This window comes from Otolemur garnettii, unplaced genomic scaffold (genome assembly GCF_000181295.1).
Source record: "Otolemur garnettii isolate 467f Iridium unplaced genomic scaffold, OtoGar3 scaffold00022, whole genome shotgun sequence".
Classification (NCBI taxonomy): domain Eukaryota; kingdom Metazoa; phylum Chordata; class Mammalia; order Primates; family Galagidae; genus Otolemur; species Otolemur garnettii.
The window spans coordinates 10,885,186-10,892,791 of NW_003852417.1; positions in this window are offsets into that span (position 1 = coordinate 10,885,186).

Genomic DNA, 7,606 nt, shown 5'->3' on the forward strand with positions numbered 1-7,606 from the left:
AATCACTCTCAACAAATTTCAAGTAGCCAGTATGGCATTATCAATTAGTGTCACCATGGTGGACATTAGACCCCCAGAACTTGTTCATCTTCTAACTGAAAATTTGTACCCTTCCACCAAAATCTCCCCACTTCCCCCGGCCCCCCAGTCCCTGGAAACCACCATTGTACTCTCTGCTTCTCTGAGTCCATCAACAGATGAATAGATAAAACGTGGTGTACGCATACAATGAAATGTTGTTCAGTCATAAAAATGGAAAGCCTGCCGTTTACAACAGGAGGGATGAAACTGAAGGCCACGGTGCTGAGTGAAGTAAGCCAGACACAGAACCTCCCCTTCAGACGGCTCCTCCCGCTGTCTTTCCCTGGCCCAGGTCTCCTTACCTTCCATCTCCAGAAGCAGCATCTCTTCAAATAAGCTTCTCCTGACTCATTCCCTGTGCCTCCCCACGACTTTCTCTCAGATTTCACTGGAAGCTATGTATGAATGCACTCATTAAATCACTTCTAATACTTTGTCACCTTCCTATATTATATTTGAGTTACAGCTTTGGTCTTCTATCTCCTTACTAGACTGTAAATTCCAGTTCATGTTCCTGATCTCTCTCACTGGGCTCGGCCCACAGAACAGCAAAACGAGACACGCTATCAACCTCACAAAACCCAAGGAGTTTAGATGGTACTTGTGCTGATTTTACACAAGGGAACAAAGGCTCGGAGAGGTGAACTCACTTACATAAGGTTACACAGCAAGGAAAATGGTTGAAGCGTGAATTTCAAACTGAAATTGAAGCCAAATCATACAAGTAGAGAGCTAGCATCTAATTAATTAGGGTTAGAGTCTGGGCTGGAAATACCACATCACTGGCAGCCTCTGCACAGGTGTCACTTTGAGCCTGCACAGATCTCGGCAGGAGCCCCGACCCGCTGGCCAGAAACTGAAGCTTATCTATGGTATTTAAAGGTCCAAGAAATTGGGCAAAGTTTCATGCTTCTGTCGAATTTCAAAATCTTGTCTTGTTTTCATTTAATATCTCTTGCTCTAAAAATACACTCCCTAGTCCCACTAAGAAAGTGCCTTTCATCATCCAAATGGTCTAAGAAAACCCTTGAGAGATCAAAAGTGGCGATGCAAGATGAGCAGGTGAGGGTGGCCCTTGAATCGCCAATCCCTGGGAATTCTCCACACCCAAGTAGCAAAGCGCCTGGCTGAGGAGCACCACAAAGCACCTTATTCCACCATTTTAAAAGCCTATGGACGAACAGCTGAACACATTCGGTGGGTGTTCCTCCCCAGGCAGTGGCCTGAACAGTAGAAGCTGCAGGTCAGGCTTCCACAGCAGGCTGAGGACTCCAGGCTTCCATGGGGACCTGCTGAGTAGGCACAGATGTGCTCCTCAGCCAGAAAAGCTATGCTGTTGTTTTCCTTTTAATTTTTTGGTTTTTATTAAATCATAACTTTGTACATTGATGCATTTATGGGGTTCAGGGTACTGCTTTGATATACAATGTGAAATGCTTACATTAAATTAAGTAACACATCCATCACAATTATACTCATTACTTAATCATTTTGAAATGTACCTTTGCATCATGCACATTAGATGAGGTACCCCCAAATATCTTCCTTCCTCCCCTATCGCCTCCTCTCCCCTCTCTCTCCTTTCCCTTCTACCTTCTGGACTATAGTTATGTTTTGCCATTCATATGAGCGTGTAGGTGATTATACATTGATTTCATAGTAGTATCAAGTACACTGGATACTTTTTCCCCCCATTCTTGAGATACTTTACTAAAAAGAATATGTTAAAGATCCATCCAGGTAAACATAAAAGATGTAAAGTCTCCACCATTTTATGGCTGCATAGTATTCCATGGTGTACATATACCACAAGTTGTTAATTCATTCGTGGGTTGATGGGCACCTGGGCTGTTTCCACGTTTTGGTTATTATGAATTGGGCTTCAATAAACATTCTGGTACAAACGTCTTTGTTATAAAATAATTTTTGATCATCTGGGTATATACCTAGTAGAGGAATTACAGGATTGAATGGTAGGTCTACTTTTAGTTCCTTGAGTGTTCTCCAAACTTCTTTCCAAAAAGGTCGTATCAGCTTGCATTCCTAACAGCAGTGTAGAAGTGTTCACTTCTCTCCGCATCCACACCAACATCTGTAGTTTTGGGATTTTGTAATGTGGGCTAATCTTACTGGAGTTAGATGATACCTCAAAGTGGTTTTGATTTGCATTTCTCAGGTGATTAAGGATGATGAGCATTTTTTTCATGTGTTTGTAGGCCATGCACCTGTCTTCATCAGAGAAGTTTCTGTTCAAGTCTCTTGCCCACATAGAAATGGAGTTATTTATTCTTTTCTTATTGATTAGTTTGAGTTCTCTGTAGATTCTATTGTTTTCATTTGCCCCTTTTCCAGACTGATTCATTTGAGGGCAGGCCCACGTCTCACACATACGCACTCCCACAATGTTTCACATGCTTCTCTGTGTACAGCAGTTGCCTAATAAATGCAGGTCCATGGGTTATTCTTCAGGACTGCACACACAGAAGTATGGGCATGCCCTCACAACACAAGCTGCTCTAGGAAAAGTTTGACAGTCCACATGCAGAGCTTTTTATATCCTGATGTTATAGTTGAAGTGAGCACCATCTAGAAGGAGGGGGGCATTTTCCCAAGACTCCTCTCTAAGTCAGGAGTGAGAAAGGCCCTGGTATTCAGAACGCATGCCCCCAGAGCATGTCCTGTGTGTGTGTGGCATTGACACAAGCCACAGCTTTCACTTCCAGCTGCTCTTACCTCCAGATGTCTGCTTCAGAATGAGTCGGGCTGAGCTGGGCCATATGGAAACTGGACCCTATTTTTGGCCCCAACGATGTCTAGTAGAAAACAGAGAATAATAGGGTTTTTTTCAAATCAGAAGTTGCCCTGCAATTTGGAAGTCTCTTTCCAGAAGTTTTAACTGTCTTTCAGGAAGTGTCTGTTCAAGATAGAGGAATAATTGAATGAAGAAAGGGCAGACCACTCCATGAGAGCCTCTTTAAGATACACACATACACATTCTTTCAAGAAGGAAACTATTACAAGGAGGACTCTCCATTTTGCCCTTCTGAATCTTCCTGAGTAATGCACCTAAGAAAATCGCAGACACATCAGCAGAGGAAAGGGGAAAGGGGTTGTTCGTACTCTGTGTCATCCAAGTGAAGTAGTGTCAACTGGTCCTTTTAGGTGACTTATCAAAGGGCCATGACATAAAAGGAAAGAGGCTCAGCCTTCGGATATTAATATAACCTTGCCTTTCCTATTATGTTTACAGAATAGACTCAGAGCCGTATCGCTGGGACATGAAGGCATCATGCTGGCTAGGATTTCCTGCCCAGCCAGGAATACATGGTAAGGCTCACCCTGAAAAACTAATTGACCCACTGCTACCCACTTGAAAATAATTGTACTAATGAGACAGATTCATGGGTACTTAATAATTAAAGGCAAAATCTGACCTCAGGGTGACAAGAAAACGTCCAGCTTTCTCACTGGGGGACCTGGTGGTGGACACTCCCAGGTGCCAACACGTGTATGCATAGATAAGTGCGAGAAAACTTGGGCTTGCCCAAGAAGCTACAACTCTCCCAGATCCAATGCCTTACCTCCACTTTCTTATAAAGTCCTCTAACTGTAGCCTCCGTTATGCCAGTGGGTAAGTTCCTTAAAACACACACACACAGGGGAGGGAAGAGAGAGCACCAGTGAGAGTAACACACAGCTAGTATAGGAAAATTCTAATCATTGCCATCCTCAATGTGTGTGATTTACAAGCCTGTAGTAAGAAGAGAAGGTGATGGATTCATACCATTCATACCATTTATTTCTTGTTAGAAACCACACCCAAGAAGCAGAGGCACCATTTACAGTCTTTTCGGTCTTCTGTGCTGGGACAGAAGGGCAATGACATCACCTCCGAATGAAGATGCATCCAGGTGACAAATATAATTTTTATGAAATGCCACTTTGGTGGGGCCTGCAACACTGGATTAGGCCCAGGCAGGGGGCTGGTATGGTAAATGGTCTCAAAAAAATGTGGGCCTAGTTGCTGCTTTTTGGAAGAATGATAAAATGAATAATCAATTACAGAGGAATTATTTCAAAGTAACTCATCCTGATGAAATCTGAGTTCTTTTCCTATATTGTTAATGCATAGTATATGATTTAGTTTTTTAAAAAAGAGAAAAGAGAGAGAGAATGTGTGTGTGTGTGTGTGTGTGTGTGTGTGAAGCCATTGTGGTAAGACATGGCTGAAAAGAGTCCATTATTTACTGTGGCCCATATACAGTCTCTCCCCTGCAAAGTCAATGGATGTTGCTAAGTCAACAGTTGTTCCATTGCCATGAGTCCCCCTTAGCCTTTCTTTGTCCAATCACCCTGCCCTGGACTGTAGAGCTGCTCTGAATAGGAACACATAGAACATCACTTCTCACCTGTCTCTCATTCCTTCTCCAGTGCCAACAACTGCCTGTGTTACTTTACAAATTGCTTAGATCTAGATCTATTAGTTCTTCCTACCTATCTCAATTCAATGTCCATTAGACCATCACCCTCTTGTTTCCCATCTTCCTGGAAAAACTGGACCTTCAGTGACTCATCCACTAATAAAAAAAGACAAACAGACATGTGTGATCTTTAAAATGCCTCTTCATTGTGCATCTTATGGGAAGTCTTGGCAAGAGGCTGGTTATGACTGAGTAATGTCATTTTCTCAACCCAAGGCAACAGCAAACTGTGTAAGGTCTTGAGAAAAACCATGTCTTGGGTAACATTTGGAAAAGCAGACACCAGAGGGCTGCTTCCTGGAAAGTTCTTGCTTCCTCCATAGAAAGAGATTTAGTTCACACAGGGTATGGGATGGAGAGCCAGATATCATCATCACACCCCGACGAACAGTGAACTAGCTCTGGCAATGTGATACCCAGTTTCCTTATCTTAGGGAGAATCAAGACAGAGTTAGGCCCTAGTGGCAGACCTACTCAGCTTCTCGGATAGAAGTTGCCAAAGAAACTGGATTTGAGTCGGTATTACTCTGCTACTTCCAAATTTTGCCACACAAAACTTTGAAAACCACACCAATAAAGTTATTATATAAAATATGATGAATTACTTTGCTGGGAGAGGTGATTGGAGGAACCAAGTGCCCACATCCTCCCCCTGTCTTCTTCTAAGCACCTGAGTTAGCTGTAGTGGCTGATGTTCTGTGGTATCCACTGGCAAAGAAGAGTCCCTTTTCTTTCATGTGGAGGTGATTGATGTGTAATTGGGAATCAGAACCACAAATAAGCCTCCTTGGTCCTAGACTCCCACCAACAGGGCTAATCTAGGCCAGATTCAGAGACAAACCCTCTGAACAATGAAGTGGAACCAGACATTCTTTTATCTTGCCAAAAGAATGATATGATAAGTTCTGTTGCCAATACTGCAATCTGCAATATTATAGTAAAATAAAAATCAGTGCTTCTTGGTCGTAGACATAACCACAATCCTTTTATGGATCCCAAATCTGAAAGCTATGATAGTGAACATCTTGTTCATATTGATTCTGGCAACTTCTAAAGATGCTGGGTCTATCTCTCTGTCACCCTCTAAATCTCCCACCCTTGCCACTTCATTAGTGATTCCAAATTTATAAAGAAAATCTGCATAAGAAAAATCCCCACTCCTCATAAAACTGAGATTTCCACATACAGGACTGTGATGTGGAAAAAGCACTTCCAAATAAAAGTTCCAAAAAAAATTTTAAACAATTGTTTGTTTTACCAAATAAACAATAAATGTGTATCATAGTGAATAATTTTCAAGTTTTGTGTTCCACATGCAACAGCAGATGATATCTCACTCTCATGCGCACACCTTGAGGTACCAGAGTGTAATTAACTGCAAATCGCCCCAGAAACCAGCAGAGTTCCTGGAACATGGGAAACAATAAATATTTGTTGAAAGACTAAATGTCAAACTAAGCCACATTGGGGCCACATAACAAACCCTGTGTGCCAACTTTCAAATGGAATTACCATTCCGTTCCCTATTCCCTCTCTTTCTATCTCAATATCCATAAACACACAAACATACACACATATACACACACATGCACTCAGCTTTTCTAGACTACTACATGCAAAGAAAAAGAAATAAAACATAGATATGGCTTTATCCTATATCTGGAAATGACATTTTAGAAATGTCAGGAAATACTCAAGAGTCTCACTCTAGTACTCACTCCTCCGGAGATATTATATATATGTAATAGGTTAACAATCCCTAGGAGTCACGAATAACTATTTTCCCACTTTATAAAAGATGAAAACGAGCCCTGCCCAAGGTCAGTCAGTAAGTGGCAGGTCCAGGTGGTTTGGCTGGGTCTGTGCCCTCAAGTGCTGTGCCCGCTGCCTAGTTAGGTTGCATGGTTCAACACATCCAGTGGGAGCTCTGGAGTCCACCTGCCAGGACTACTACCCACTCCCCTAAGTTCTCACTACCTGCACACCCTCAGTATCCCCATGTATAAAATACAGATAAACTATAGTAACTACATTATAATCTGGATTGTACATATTAAATTAGATAATCCGTGCACAAGGCTGCCTTAGCATACTCACTACCTGTAGTCGATACACAAAATATGAAGTATTATTATCAGCTACCCTCAAACTGGGACTTTTAGGAACATGCCCCTGTTGTGACCGACGAGTCCCAGATGAAAATCTTAACATCATCAAAGGATTAATAAAGAGGCTGTTTGGGGAGGAATTCACCCTGAGACAGTAGTTCCTTGGAAGTAGCAATGGCTAGAATCCATTATTATTTCTGGGTCTAAAAAGCCAAGAGAAAGGAGTTTCTAGAAGCCAGGCAGAACTGTAGACAGGAGAGAGGTACCACCATTATCACTCATGTGAATTACTGCAACACACTGCTAAGTGGTCTCCCTTTTTCTGTATTCCCCCCGCCCCCCGAGAATCTGTACAATCTGGCGGCCACTGTCATGTGCAGAGGAACAAAGCCACTGCTGGTAGCCGAGAGGTGGGGGTTAGAGGAGAGGTAGGAATGAATGCCCCAACATCCGTCCCTTCATGCTCTCCCATCTGCTGGTGTTCCAGAATGTGACAAAACCCAACTGAAAGCCAGAGGGTCAGGGCATCCCTGTGGAGCAGACAATAAGAGTCAGCCTTCTGAGCCACAGAGCAAGGCAGAGAAGAGTGGAAAATGGGTCTACCTGGAGATGCAAATGGAGGATAAGCAGCACACAGACAGTCACCCACAAGTGCTTCTGCAGTTACCCAGAGGCTGCGCTCAGAAGCAGTGGACCACTGCAATCCAGAACAACGACTAGGCATTCAGCAAGCCTACTGAGAGTGCTGCCAGCAGAAGCCAAGTAAGAAGGCCAAACTGTATCCGGACAAACTGTCTATTCCATGGAAGACAATTTGTTTGCCCTTCTAAGACTGAAGGGGTCTTACATTACTGAACCACCACTGGATGGCTAGCTAGTGATCTCAACACGCAGTCCACAGCATGACACCATGGTGGGAGCTCAGCATTGAAAGCT